The 15,437-nt window shown below is 38.5% G+C and overlaps 1 pseudogene across 1 annotated transcript; it reads left to right on the top strand.

Moving 5' to 3' along the window:
• The first annotated feature begins 1,573 nt into the window (after positions 1 to 1,573).
• On the top strand, positions 1,574 to 2,258 carry LOC125402909 (immunoglobulin kappa variable 4-1 pseudogene; annotated as a pseudogene). The gene is made up of 2 exons (XR_015738204.1): positions 1,574 to 1,637; positions 1,843 to 2,258. The product of XR_015738204.1 is annotated as an immunoglobulin kappa variable 4-1 pseudogene (transcript).
• Positions 2,259 to 15,437: the final 13,179 nt, after the last annotated feature.

A 15,437-nucleotide genomic window follows, 5' to 3' on the forward strand; every position in this document is an offset into this window, starting at 1 on the left:
GGTAAGGGAAATAATGAGAGGACAGAGGGGAAACTGAGCTTAGTATGTAAAATGAATAAAAAGATTAAATTAAAAAGTTGCTTTAGAGATGGGAGACAATGAATATAATTAACATTATTTCTCTCATTTTTTGTCTTTTATTTCTCCCCTTCCATTTTTCTTTTCTTTTATTGCACATTTTCTTACTCTGTGTTTTCTAATTTGTTGTTTCAATTTTTTGAAAATTTCATTTCCCTAGGACTGTCAGACTGAGATAGTTTCCCTAATGTTTCTGCAAAAGTCACCTGTTTTAAATATTTCTTGGATTTTAACCAAAGCTTTTTTTGACAGTTTTATACTTATTCTTTATCTATGCAGCTGGAACAGAAACAAAGCCATTTAGATCTCAAATCAACATAGCTTCCCTGTTTCCCTAGAGAAGGGATTAATTTTTTTAATTTTCACTCCCCTTTCAAGTCATAATTTTAACACAAAACATGGATTTACAATTAAACAATATGCATCATAATTACTTTCTGCATGATACAAACTAGGGAAATATCCTTGAGGAAAATTACTAAGAAATCACTGAAGCTTTCTTTTTTATGACAGGAGAGATTAGAATTCTTCAGGTAGTAGACCAAAAATAAGATTCAGATTCAGCAATGACATAAAATAACAGTAGCATTACAGGGAATTGCTTGCAGGTGATAATGAAATGTCTGTAGCTTTCAGGAACATTTTATGATTTATCTGTCACATCAAACAGGATAAAGGAACTAATCTAAAGTCTCTTAGAGTTATATTTATAAACTAGATGGGTGAATATTTAGTAGAGGCATTCTGTGCATATATATAGGTTTAATCAATCTAATTATCCATTAACCAATCACTGTCTTGAAAAAAATTTACCTTAAGTTCAATTCATTTTTTCTTTCTTTTATTTATTTATTTATTAAAAATTTCCACCTCCTTCCCACCTCTTTTTTCCCTTCCCCTCCCCACTTCCCCTTCCCTCTCTAGTCCTAAGTGCAGTCAGGGTTCCCTGCCCCGTGGGAAGTCCAAGGTCCTCCCCCCTCCATCCAGGTCTATAAAGGTGAGCATCCTAACAAACCAGGCTCCCACAAAATCAGTCCATGCAGTAGAATCAAAACCCAGTGCCATTGTCCTTGGCTTCTCAGTCAGCCTTCATTGCCAGCCACATTCACAGTGTCCATTTTGATCACATGCTCCAGCACTCCCAGTCCTGCTGGCCTTGGTGAGCTCCCATTACATCAGTCCCACCATCTCAGTGGATGGATGCACCCCTTGTGGTCCTGACTTCCTTGCTCATGTTCTCCCTCCTTCTGGTCCAAAGCTTCTAATAGAGATCCTAGTAGATTTCTGTTGGAGAGCTTTGAGTCAAAATCTTTCAGTGATTTCTCTTTGTGGTGGTATATTTACCTGTTGATCAACACTAACAATTCTAATACATACTTCTTAGGCATTTGCTTTTGTATTTCCTGACTGCTTTGCATGAGCCCCTCAAGCCCAACCCTACTGCTCAGAATTTATAAACCAGACTTTTACAGTCAGAAATGAGTTACATCAGATAGGCAAGGGGAGCAAGATGGAGTCACAGACCCAGGTCCTCATGATATTGCTGTTCTGGATGTCTGGTAAGAAATTGAAATGTATTATAATCTTTTTAGAGCAACTTCTTCTTTGTATATAAGAAATAATCTACAATGTTTGTTAGGGTGCAGTGTTTTTTATGCAATAATACTCTGACAATATGACATTACAAGGACATTAAATGACAATTTTTAACTGTATTAAATTCTCTTTTTTATGTTGCATCATCATTGGTTTTCCTGATTGCAGGTGCCTGTGCAGATATCGTGATGACCCAGTCTTCATCCTCACTGGCTGTGTCAGCAGGAGAGAAGGTCACCATCAGCTGCAAGTCCAGTCAGAATCTCTTAAACAATGCCAACCAGAAGAACTACCTGGCCTGGTATCAGCAGAAACCAGGGCAGTCTCCTAAACTACTGATTTACTGGGCATCCACTCGGCACACTGGGGTTCCTGATCGCTTCGTAGGCAGTGGATCTAGGACAGATTTCACTCTCACCATTAGCAGTGTTCAGGCTGAAGATGTGGCAGATTATTACTGTCTTCAGTATTACAGCTCTCCTCCCACAGTGCTTCAGCTTCCAACAAAAACCTCCTTTGAGAGTCTCACCAGCTGTGTGCACCACATACAGACTTGGACCAATGCACTTCCCCTTTCTGACTGAAACCTGGTGCCTGTAACACTGGTAACAAGAGCTTGCAGAGCTCAGCAAAACTGATGAGTTCTTTTATGACTTTTGGTATGAAAAAGGTTTACATGATAATGCAAAGGAGAACTCAGCATTATCTTTCTATTCTTTCTGTAACACATAACCACAAACTCTGCTGCTTGAATATGAGGAATCTCTCTTTCAGAGTTCTGGGCTGAAGTGATGATGATGGAAAAATGAATTTTGGTTTGGAAGCTCTAGGAAAGTGTGCTTCCTGCTTTTTCTATATTGTGGAGTACTTTCTTGCTTCTTTACTGATGCTCACTTCTTCTGTTTTTTTCTTTAATTTTCATTTACATAAACTCTTTTAACTCTTATTGCATTTTATTTAATTTATTAACTCTATCTGTCTGTTTGTGTGTGCATATTTCTGGTTGCATATGTGACATGTTATGTTTCCAGAAGTCAGAGGACCCTTGGACTTAATTGCCTTTGTCATTTGTATTCTGGGGACCAAACACAGGTTTCACATTAGGTTTATTGGCACGTGACTTTGCTATCTTATTACCATCTTGCTTCCTCTTAAAATATTTTATTTGTATGAACTCATTGTGCACAAATTTCTTAAAATAATTCTTTCTTAGTATATCATACACTTTTTTGTTTTTATTAAGGTATACATTTTTCTCCACTCTCCTCCTTTCCTCCCATCTCACCTTGTACCCTCTCTCATGACCCCCATGCTCCCAATATATGCAGGAGTTCTTGTCTTTTTCATCTCCTATGTAGATCCATGTATGTCTCTCTTAGGGTCCTCTTAGTTGTCTAGTTTCTCTGAATTTGTGGCTGGTAGGCAGATGTTTCTTTCCTTTATGTCTAAAAGCCACTTATGAGTGAATGCATATTATACTTGTCTTTCTGGGTCTGTGTTACGTCACTCAATATGGTTTTTTATATTACATTTATTTGGATGTAAACTCAAGCTGTCATTATTTTTTGTCGCTGAATATATAATCTATTGTATAAATATATCATAATTTTTTATCTATTCTACAGTTTAGGGGAATCTAGATTGTTTCCAGATTCTGGCTATTACAAATAATGCTGCTATGAACATAGTTGAACACATGTCCTTATGGTATGATTGTCTTTTGGATATAAACCAATAGTAATATTGCAGGGTCTTGAGGTAGATCGTTTCCTAATTTTCTGAGAAATTGCCTTACTGAGTATATCATATATTTTGACCACTTTTTTCTTTCTCACTTTTCTGCTACTTTTCTTCCATAATCCTTCTTTTAATTTTGTCTTTGTTTCTCCTATACATACAGACACACCCACACCTAACCACTAACACATAGGTACATATGTACCCATATATGTAGTCATATGTATATATACATATATAGACACACACATTCACACACATATATATATATTATATATTATATATGATATATATACACATACATACATGCATACATACATACACAGACATGAACTCTACATACATAGAATCAATAAAGTTAGGTTATGAAAAAGAAGAAAAATATATTTCTTGTCTTTGTTTCTTTTTATTTAGAAAGTAATTTTATTAAATTAAAAATTTTCATTTCCGCCCCTCCTCCCAACAGCCTCCCACTCCCCCCACTCTCTCTCCTCCTCCCTCTTTGTCCCTAAGGGTAGTCAGGGTTTCCTGCCCTGTGGAAAGTTCAAGTTCTCACCCCTCCCTCCAGGTCCAGGAAGGTGAGTATCCAAACAGACTGGAACCCCAAAATCCAGTATATGCAGAGGAAACAAGTCCCAGTGTCATTGTCAATGGCTTTTCAGAAAGACTCCGGGCCAGCCACATTCAGAGAATCCGGCCACATTCAGAGAATCTGGTTGGATCACGTCCTCATTCAGTCCCAGTCCAACTGGCCTTGGTAAACTCTCATTTGATCCGTCCCCTTGTATCAGTGGGAGATCGCACCCCTCGCGGTCCTGATTTCATTTTCATGGTCTTCCTCCTTCTACTCCTCATTTGGACCATGGGGGGCTCAGTCCGGTGCTCCAATGTGGGTCTCCGTCTATATCGCCATCCATCGTCGGATGAAGGATCTATGGTGATAAGCAAAATCTTCATCAGTATGGTTATAGGCCAAGGCAGGTTCAGGCACCCTTTCCGCTGTCCAGAGAACAATCTGGGGATCTCTCCTTGGATCTGGGATCCCATATATAATCAAGTCTCCTGTAAACCCTAAAATGACTCCCTTAGTTGAAATATATTCTTCCCTGATCCCATATTCATTCTTCCTTCCCCCATCCCGGTCCACCAGCTTTCCCCATTCTTCCCCTACTCCCTTCTCTTTAACCCTCTCCCCTTCCAACAACCCTCCCATCCACTCCCACGTACCCGAAGTTACCTGGGACTCTTGTCTATTTCCTACCTCCTGACAGATAGCTAAATAATCTTCATCAGGTTCATCTTCTTATTCAGCATCTCTAGGATCATGAATAATAGGCTCAAAGACCTTTAATTATGGTTAGAATCCACTTATGAGTGAATACATCCGTGTTCCTCTTTTTGGGTCTGGCTTACCTCACTCAGTAAAGCGTTTTCTATTTCCATCCATTTGCATGTGAAATTCAAGATGTCATTGTTTTTTACCGCTGAGTAGAACTCTAATGTGTATATGTTCCACACCTTTTTTAACCATTCTTCTATTGAGGGGCACCTAGGCTGTTTCCAGGTTCTGCCTATTACAAATAGTGCTGCTATGAACATAGTTGAACAAATGCTTTTGTAGTATGTTAGGGAATTTCTAGGGTATATTCCCAAGAGTGGAATTGCTGGGTCCTGAGGGAGGTTGACTCCCAGTTTCCTGAGAAACCGCCACACTGATTTCCACAGTGGCAGCACAAGTTTGCATTCCCAACAACAATGAATGAGTGTTCCCCTCATTCCACATCCTCTCCAGCATAGGCTATCATTGGTGTTTTTGACTTTAGCTATTCTGACAGGTGTGAGATGTTATCTCAAATTTGTTTTGATTTGCATTTCCCTGGTCACTAAGGAGGTTGAGCATGACCTTAAGTGCCTTTTGGCCATTCGAAGCTCATCTGTTGTGAATTCTCTGTTCAGATCAGTACCCCACTTTTTAATTGGGTTAATTAGGGTTTTAGTGTCTAGTTTCTTGAGTTCTTTGTATAGTTTGGAGATCAGACCGTTGTCTGATGAGGGGTTGGTGAAGATCTTCTCCCAGTCGAAAGGTAACATTTTTGTCTTACTGACAGTGTCCTTTGCTTTACAGAAGCTTCTCAGTTTAAGTAGGTCCCATTTATTCCTTGTTTCTCTTATTGTCTGCACTCCTGGGGTTCTGCTTAGGAAGTGGTCTCCTGTGCCTATATCTTGCAGACTACTTCCCACTTTCTCTTCTATCAGGTTCAAAGTGGTCGGATTAATGTTGATGTCTTTAATCCATTTGGACCTGAGTTTTGTGCATGGTGATAGATATGGATCTATTTTCATTTTTCTGCAGGTTGACATCCAGTTGTGCCAGCACCATTTGTTAAAGATGCTATCCTTCTTCCATTATATACCTTTAGCTCCCTTGTCAAAAATTAGGTGTTCATAAGTTTGTGGGTTAATACCCGGGTCTTCTATTCAATTCCATAGGTCGAATTCTCTGTTCTTTTGCCAATACCAAGCTGTTTTCAACACTGTTGCTCTGTAATAGAATTTGAAGTGAGGGATGGTAATGCCTCCTGAAGTTCCTTTACTGTATAAGATTGTTTTGGCTATCCTGGGTTTTTTGTTTTTCCATATAAACTTGATTATTGTTCTCTCACGGTCTGTGAAGAAGTTTGATGGGATTTTGATGGGGATTGCATTGAATCTATAGATTGCTTTTGGTAGAATTGCCATTTTTACTATGTTGATTCTTCCAATCCAAGAGCAGGGGAGGTCTTTCCATTTTCTGGTATCCTCCTCAATTTCTTTCTTCAAAGACTTTCAGTTCTTGTCAAATAGGTCTTTCACTTCCTTGGTTAGAGCTATCCCAAGATATTTTATGCTGTTTGTGGCTATCATGAAAGGTGATGTTTCTCTGATTTCCCTCTCTGCTTCTTTGTCCTTTGTGTATATGAGGGCAACCGAGTTTTTGGAGTTGATCTTGTATCCTGCCACATTACTAAAGGTGTTTATCAACTGTAGGACTTCTTTGGTAGAGTTTTTGGAGTCACTTATGTACACTATCATATCGTCTGCAAATAACGAAAGTTTAACTCCTTCCTTTCCAGTTCGAATCCCCTTGATCCACTTATGTTGTCTTATTGCTATCGCTAGTACTTCAAGCACTATATTGAAGAGGTATGGAGAGAGTGGAAGCCTTGTCATGTTCCTGATTTTAGTGGAATGGCTTTGAGTTTCTCTCCGTTCAATTTGATGTTAGCTGTTGGCTTGCTATATATTGCTTTTATTATATTCAGGTGTGATCCTTGTAAACCCAATCTCTCCAACACCCTTATCATAAAGGGGTGTTGAATTTTGTCAAATGCTTTTTCAGCATCTAATGAAATGATCATATGGTTTTTTTCTTTCAGTTTATTTATATGATGGATTACATTGATAGATTTGCGTATGTTGAACCAACCCTGCATCTCTGGGATGAAGCCCACTTGATCATAATGGATGATTTTTCTAATGTATTCTTGGATTCGGTTTGCCAGTATTTTATTTAGTATTTTTGCGTCAATGTTCATGAGTGAGATTGGTCTGTAATATTCTTTCTTGGTTGTGTCTTTGTGTGGTTCTGGTATCAGAGTAACCGTAGCTTCATAAAAACAGTTTGGCAATGATTCTTCTGTTTCTATATTGTGAAATACATTAAGGAGTATAGGTATTAGCTCTTCCTGGAAGTTATGGTAGAATTCTGCATTGAAACCATCTGGTTCAGGACTTTTTTTGGTAGGGAGATTTTTGATAATAGCTTCTAATTCTTCACGACTGACAGGTCTATTTAGGTTGTTCACCTGGTCTTGGTTCAACTTTGGTATATGGTACTTATCTAAAACAATGTCCATTTCTTTTACATTTTCCATCTTTGTGGCATATAAATTTTTGTAGTAAGATCTAATGATTCTCTGAATTTCCTCTGTGTCTGTGGTTATGTCCTCCTTTTCATTTCTGATCTTATTAATTTGCATGTTCTCTCTCTGCTGTTTGATTGATTTGGATAGGGGTTTGTCAATCTTGTTGATTTTCTCCAAGAACCAGCTTTTTGATTCATTGATTCTTTGGATTGTTTTCTGTGTTTCTATTTTGTTGATTTCAGCCCTCAGTTTGATTTTTTCCAGTCTTCTAGACCTCCTGGGTGAATCAGCTTCTTTTTTTCTAGATCTTTCAAGTGTGCTGTTAAGTCTTCAATGTGTGCTTTCTCCGTTTTCTTTAATTGGGCACTTAGTGCTATGAACTTTCCTCTTAGCACTGCTTTCATAGTGTCCCATAGGTTTGAGTGTGTTGTGTCTTTATTTTCATTAAATTCAAGGAAGACTTTAATTTCTTTATTTCTTCCTTGACCCAGGGGTTATTCAGTAGTTGACTGTTCAACTTCCATGAACTTGTTGGCTTCCTGGGGGTAGCACTGTTGTTAAATTCTAACTTTAATCCATGGTGGTGACAAGACACGGGTGGTTACTAAAATTTTTTGTATCTGTGGAAGTTTGCTTTGTTACTGGCTATGTGGTCAATTTTCGAGAAGGTTCCATGAGCAGCAGAGAAGAATGTATATTCTTTCCTATTTGGGTGGAATGTTCTATAGATATCTGTTAAGTTCATTTGATTCAATACCTCCAATAATTCTCTAATTTCTCTGTTAGGTTTCTGTCTGATTGACCTGTCCATTGGTGAGAGAGGGGTGTTGAAGTCTCCTACTCTTAGTGTCTGTGGATTGATGACTGCCTTGAGTTCTAAAATTGTTTCTTTTACATAAGTAGGAGGCTTTATATTAGGGGCATAGATATTCAGGATTGAGATTTCCTCCTGGTGAATTGTTCCTGTTATGAGTATAAAATGTCCATCTCCATCTCTTTTGATTGATTTTAGTTTGAAGTCAATTTTGTTGGAAATTAGAATGGCTACACCTGCTTGTTTCTTAGGTTCATTTGCTTGAAAAACCTTTTCCCAACCCTTTACTCTGAGTAGATGTCTGTCTTTGTGGTTGAGGTATGTTTCTTGTAAACAGCAGAATGTTGGATCCTGTTTTCGGATCCAGTCTCTTAGTCTGTGACTTTTTATAGGTGAATTGAGTCCATTAATATTAAGTGATATTAATGACCAGTGGTTGTTGACTCCGGTTATTATTATTTTTTGTTTGTTTGTTTAATAGAGTTTGTATGTGTCCCTTCTTTGAGTTAAGCTCGTGAAGGGTCGCTAGATGTCTGAGTTATTGTAGGCAGTGTTATCAATGTTGGATTCCTTGGGTTGTGAATTTCCTTCTATTACTTTCTGTAGTGCTGGATTTGTGACTACAAATTGTTTAAATTTGTTCTTATCCTGGAATATTTTGTTTTCTCCATTGATAGTGAATGATAGCTTGGCTGGGTATAGTAGTCTGGGTTTACATTCATGGTCTCTTAGTTTCTGCAGTACCTCTATCCAGGACCTTCTGGCTTTCATGGGTTCCATACAGAAGTCTGGTGTCAGTCTGATAGGTTTACCTTTATAAGTTACTTGACCTTTTTCCTTTGCAGCTCTTAATATTCTTTCTTTAATCTGTATGTTTTGTGTTTTGATTATTATATGGCGAGGGGATGGTTTTTTTTTTTGATCAAGTCTATTCGGTGTTCTGTATGCTTCTTGAACCTTCATAGGAATATCATTCTTTAAGTTGGGAAAGTTTTCTTCTATAATTTTGTTGAATACATTTTCTGGGTCTTTAATCTGCCGTTCTTCTCCTTCTTCAATCCCTATTTTTCTTAGTTTTGGTTTTTTTTTTATTGTGTCCCAGATTTCTTGAATGTTTTGTGGTGAGAATTTGTTCGATTTGCTGTTTTCTTTGATCTGAGCATTTATTTTCTCTATGGTATTTTCAGACTCTGAGATTTGTTCTTCCATCTCTTGTATCCTATTGGTTATGCTTGATTCTGTAGTCTCTGTTCATTTACCTATATTTTCCATATCCAACCGACCCTCGTTTTGTGTTTTCTTCATTGCCTCCATTTCAGTTTTCAATTCTTGAACTGTTTCCATTACCTGTTTGATTGTTTTTTCTTGGTTTCCCAGTGTGTCATTCACGGATTTACTCATTTCTTCAAACATTTTGTTATACTTCTCATCCATTTCTTTACTCATTTCTTCAATCCTTTTGTTGTACTTCTCATCCAGTTCTTTAAGGGAATTATTCATATCCTGTTTAAGGGACTCTATTGCTTTCATCATGGCATTTTTTTCCAATTCTTCTGAATTAAGAGGTTCAAGTCCTTCTATTGTAGGGTCGTTGGGATCTGGTGATTTCATGTTGTTTTTTAGATTGTTGGAGGAGTTCTTGCCTTGGCATCTGCCCATCTTTTCCTTCAACTGCTCTATATTGGATCTTCTGGTACCAGGTCAGGTTCCCTTGCTGGGCAGGGACTTCACTGACAGAAGGTCTACCTTTCTTCAGGCAGTCTATTGAAACACAGGCACTCCCTCCTGCAGGGTTGCACTCAAAGCCCAGACCCAGTGCACAAGGGAGCTGCTCTAGGGAGATCTTGTGGCCCCAGGGGGAAGGGAGAAAGAGAGGGAGGTGTACCTGGATGAAGGCTGGGATGTGATTCGGGAGAGCACTGCAGGGTGTAGGCACCACTGCAGGGCGACCAGAAAGTCGAGGGGGGGGTGGGGAAAGTCTGAATTCCTCCTAGTCCTCGGGCCAGGAGGAAACTCACCGCTCCTCCAATGGATGTCTGCTAGAAGATCACTGTCTCTTGCTGGCCAGGAATGTGGCTGAGGTGATTCAGGGCCTCCCTTTCAGGCAGGCTCTCAAAGCACAGGAACTGCCCCTGCCCGGCTGAGCCCACTGCCCAGGCTCAGAGCTCTTGCCTTAGTTTTTCAGTCTCATCTTTCTCTGAGTTCTTCATATCTGAATTTCTAATGTGGAAACTGTGAAGTACGCTTTCACATTAATGTTGGACATAATTTTGTGTCAGCAGATTCTGCCTTCTAGTCTTTACATTTTATATCAATTAATAAAGCTTAATGTTTTTAGAAGGAATTTTTTTTGCCCCCATATACAAAATTTACTAGCTACTCATGTCCATATTCTGATTAAGAAACTTACTCAACACCTTTCTTGGAGATATGGCAGGGAAAAAGAGTGTGACAGACTACATAAAATTGCTGGAGACCTACAAATACCTTGAAACTGAGTGATTCTTTGAGTGATTCTGGGTAGTGAACCCTTGAGTGTATTGTAGCATGAATAATGAAAATCCTGAGACAGATATTGGTATTCAATCTGAAAATCAGAAAAGCAAATTAGTCAAGTTACTGGAGAAGTCTTACCTTTACCAAGAATGGGTGACCTCAAACTAAGCAGACTAAACCTCTCTCTCCTCTCATTTTAAATTCTCACTGGTGCTGGGATCAAAGGTATGAGGCATCACCAACTGGATTTGTTTCTGTACTGATTTTGTACAACACAGGGTTGCATTGAAATCACAGAGATCCATCTGCCTCGGTATTCCCAATCCAGGGATGAAAATATGTGCCACCACTCCCTGACATCTAGTAGCTTGACTTTGCCATTCTGATCTTTAGGCAAGCTTTATTTATTAAAACATGAAAAAAATATCGCTATATTTTAGAGTCTTTTGTCTAAATTAAAAAAGAAGGCTATACCTAATATAAGAAAAATCTGTATTCAGAAAATACAATGAATATATGCAATATATACAGGCAATAAGTACATGAACAATGTCAAGTCCATTTGCATTGGAAAAATTCATAGAAAATCTTCATACCTATCTTATTTTTGTGAGACTAAAGTGTTGTAATTTACTTTCTATTGTAACTTGCTTTCTGAGTCTGGTAAACAAGGTAAGCCTTTTACTATCTAATTTTCAACTTCCTCAGAAATGCAAGACAGAAATAACATTAACTGACTATACAGGAAGTGCGAGCAAACAATTTCCCAAAAATGTTAATAATGAAGAAATAGCCGGCTGCCTGTACAGTCACCCAAAGTTTCTCTGCAATTTTTTAGCATCCAACAATTATAATCAAAAATTTTTAACAGCTGTTGTTCCTTCCTCAGCAATCAAACAATTCAAAAACAACACAATAACATACAGTATCCAGATTCTCTGTGTATTTTCCATTTTTACATGTGGGGGCAGATTGGAGTTGGAGCACTAGTTTTTCTCCTAAATCTAGCAGGCTAAATTTGGGTCCAACTCCTAGACCTGGAATTACAACCCCAACTCTGATCTGGGCGTGTCTCTAAAAAGCTTCAGACAAATGACATTTTTATGAATTCATACCCCCAAAAGTTGGGTGCCAAATGAGCATAATTAATAAAAACTCAGGGTCAGAAATTGAGGTTCAACCTGAAGATATGAAAAGCAGAACAGTCAGCAACTGGTTCTTACCTTGACCTTAGTTTGAAATAGTGATCCTGCCTCCCAGAATCTCAGAATGAGACTGTTTATCTGAGAATTATCTCCCCTCATCTTATATTACTCTTTAGGACCAGAATTAAAGGCATGCACCACTGAGATTAAAGCTGCGTGTCATTGTGGCTATTGGGATTCAAAGTGTATGTCACTGTGACTACTGGGATTAAAGGTATGTGTTACGATAACCTGGTCTATAAGATTAACTAGTGGGATTGTTTTACTATAAGATCTTCAGGCAGTCTTTATTAAGATACATTTGAAATGCCACTACAGAATATCATGAATATTCCTCATTGACCTACTTTCATTAATCCAATATCTGTCTTTGCCACATCTTCTGCATAATGAGAAGAGAGGGGTATTCTGTTTGGATTATTCTTAAAAGGAACATTATTTATAGGAATGACTTGTCTACAATCCCTTTGAAAGTTAATTTGTTTGCTACAATTATAACATTTGATATTTCAAATTTTCCTAAATCTCTGGAAATCACCTTTCCTATTTATGTATCATCATTTTCATGGGATTTTCCAAAAGGGCTGACCTTGACTTTGACAGCCTAATTATCCTTTTGCATAAAAGAACTGCCATTTCCAATAGCCAGAGATTCTACTATTATTTGTCTAGCTTCCGAATTGGCTATCATTCTATTTGCTACTGAAGTCAATCCTTTTAAGAAATCTGTAGAGTCTTCTTTTGGGCCCTGCATAAGTTTAGTAAGTGACTCAATTTTCTTTCTGATTTTCTCTAAATCTGTCCCAAGCATTCAAAGCTACTGCATGGCACAAATCCAGGCTGTAGCTACATATAAAACCTGTCTTTCTATAGTAGCATAGTCTCTTTCCATAAAAATTTGCACTTGGGACATTTCCCTACCTTTAGCTTTACTCCATTGTTCAATAATCTTAGCCTCCTTTTTTAACCATGTACTTCATTGTAATTGTGGACTAGTCTCTGAAGCACCATTAACCAAATCTTTTCAGTCATTATGGATAATTTATTACAGACTGACCATGAGTTTCACACTTGCTTTACAAAAGATGAATGCATACCATTGTGTTGCTTGCTTGAATCTTTTTAAATCTAACAGTGGCACAGGAGTTCAGTTATCTGCAACATAGCCTCTTCTATATGCCAATTTTTGTAAAGTTACTAGATGTGTTAAGGTTGGTTGTCTGAAAACCTTGGGCTGTTCCTCTCTATTCTTATAATGACTCCACATTAAATTTTTTTGTCTGTGTTTGAATTCTCTGTGATCTGTATTATTAGATTTTTCTACGTCCTCCATGGTATTCAGTTTGATCAACATCTTTTTGTGATAAGACAAGAATCATAGTGCTGATAATGTTTACAATTGACATTACATAACTCCCATCTAAATTACATTTATCTCATTTAATCATTCCATTTTCAAACTGTCTAGCATAACATTTTACAGAGACCCCAATCCCTCCATTAACTCTTTTAACTATTTCCTCCCTTTAAGAATTCCCAAATGTCTTACCATTAATATGTAAGGCTGATTGGTGTTGCAGAGAACAGTAAAAGTCTGACTGGATTTCAAATGGATTATAATGCAGCAACCTAGTTTGACAGCATCCTGAGGAAGGAGCTCAGGGAGAGCCTGCAACGCACAATGGAGAGAGAGAGAGAGAGAGAAAGAGAGAGAGAGAGAGAGAGAGAGAGAGAGAGAGAGAGAGAGAATTAAAGAAAGCCTAGCCAGGTGGGACTGGAGCCCTACATGCAACTCTGGTGGAAGCCCCTTGTGCAGCCCCAACTTGTATTGGTGGCTAAAAAACCTCAGTCAAATGGCTTTTTCATAAATTTATACTCCAAACATTGAGTACCAAATGTATCCCAAATAGTAAAAACCCAGAGACAGATATTGGGATTCAACCCAAAAACCAATAAAGCAAAGTAACCACATCACTAGAGAAGTCTTACTTCTACCAAGGCTAGGTAACCACAGACTAAGAAGACTAAGCAGACTAAGCCCAACTATCTTAGTCAATACATCATTAGACTCTTAATCTCAGGGCCATGTGTTTGAGCCCCACAGTGGGCTCCAAATGTAGCACAAGATACAAAAACCCAGAGACAGATATTGGGGTTCAATCTGAAAACCAGAAAAGCAAAGCAACCAAGTCAGTATAGAAGTCTTACCTCTAACAAGGATGGGCAACTGCAGACTTAGCAGACTAACCAGACTAAACCTCTCTTTGCTCTCATTTTATATTTTCTCTAGTGCTGGGATTAAAGGTGTAAGGCTCCTCCATCCAGATTTGTTTCTGCATTTATCTTTGTAGCCCAGTGTGGCCTTGAACCTACAGAGGTCCATCTGCCTCTACTTCTCAAATCCTGAGATTAAAAGTGTACCATCACTCCCTGAACTCTAGTAGCTTGGATTTACCATTTTGAACTTAATGTAAGTTTTATTTATTAAAACATTAAACATCAATATTGTATAGGTTGCAAAATTTAGGAAAGCTTCAAAGAAGCCAAAAGAGACTGTTTAAATGAGCAGATACAAATAAAAACACAGAAATTCATGATTCTTAAAAATCAAGTGAAAAATGATGTTCCCAAATCATCATAATTCCCACAATGATATAACTCAAAGATCAGAAATAGGTAAAATGCTGGGTGAAGATTTAAAATAACATATGCATAAAATGGTAAATCACCACAACAGATACAAACAAACAATTTGTTCAGTCAAAGCTGTATGAAGACAAGCTAATTATACACAGACAGGCATAAGCAAAATGGATAAAACAATCAGTTTTTTCTTTTTTTTCTTTTTATTTATTTATTTATTTAAAATTTCCCCCTTCTCTGCCCCTCCCTTTTCCCTCCTACTCCCCCTCCCCCTCCCTCTCCAGTCCTAGGAGCAGCCAGGTTTCCCTGCCCCGTGGGAAGTCCAATGTCCTACCACCTCCATCCAGGTCTATGAAGGTGAACATCCAAACAAACTAGGCTCCCACAAAGCCAGTCCATGCAGTAGAATCAAAGACCAGAGCCGTTGTTCTTGACTTCTCAGTCAGCCTCCACCGTCAGCCACATTCAGAGAATCCGGTTTGATCACATGATCCATCAGTCCCAGTTTAGCTGCATTTGGTGAGCTCCCATTAGATCAGTCCCACCATCTCAGTGGGTGGAGACATCCCTCGTGGTCCTGACTTCCTTACTCATGTTCTCCCTCCTTCTGCTTCTCATTTGGACCTTGGGAGCTCAGTCCAGTGCTCCAATGTGGGTCTCTGTCTCTGACTCCATTCGTCACCAGATGAAGGTTCTATGGTAATATGCAAGATATTTATTAGTGTGGCTATGGGGCAAGACCAGTTCAGGCACCCTCTCCTCTACTGCCCATAAACCTATTTGGAGAAATCTCCTTGGACACCTGTGAACCCCACTAGAGCCAAGACTCTAGCCAGCCCTAAAATGGCTTCCTTAATTAAGATATTTACTTCCCTGATCCCATATCCACCCTTCCTCCATCCCACCCATCCCATTTCCCCAAGCTCTCCCCAGTCCTCCCTTGCTCCCTTCTCTCTACCCATC

This window comes from Myodes glareolus, chromosome 6, assembly GCF_982192425.1.
Source record: "Myodes glareolus chromosome 6, mMyoGla1.1, whole genome shotgun sequence".
Classification (NCBI taxonomy): domain Eukaryota; kingdom Metazoa; phylum Chordata; class Mammalia; order Rodentia; family Cricetidae; genus Myodes; species Myodes glareolus.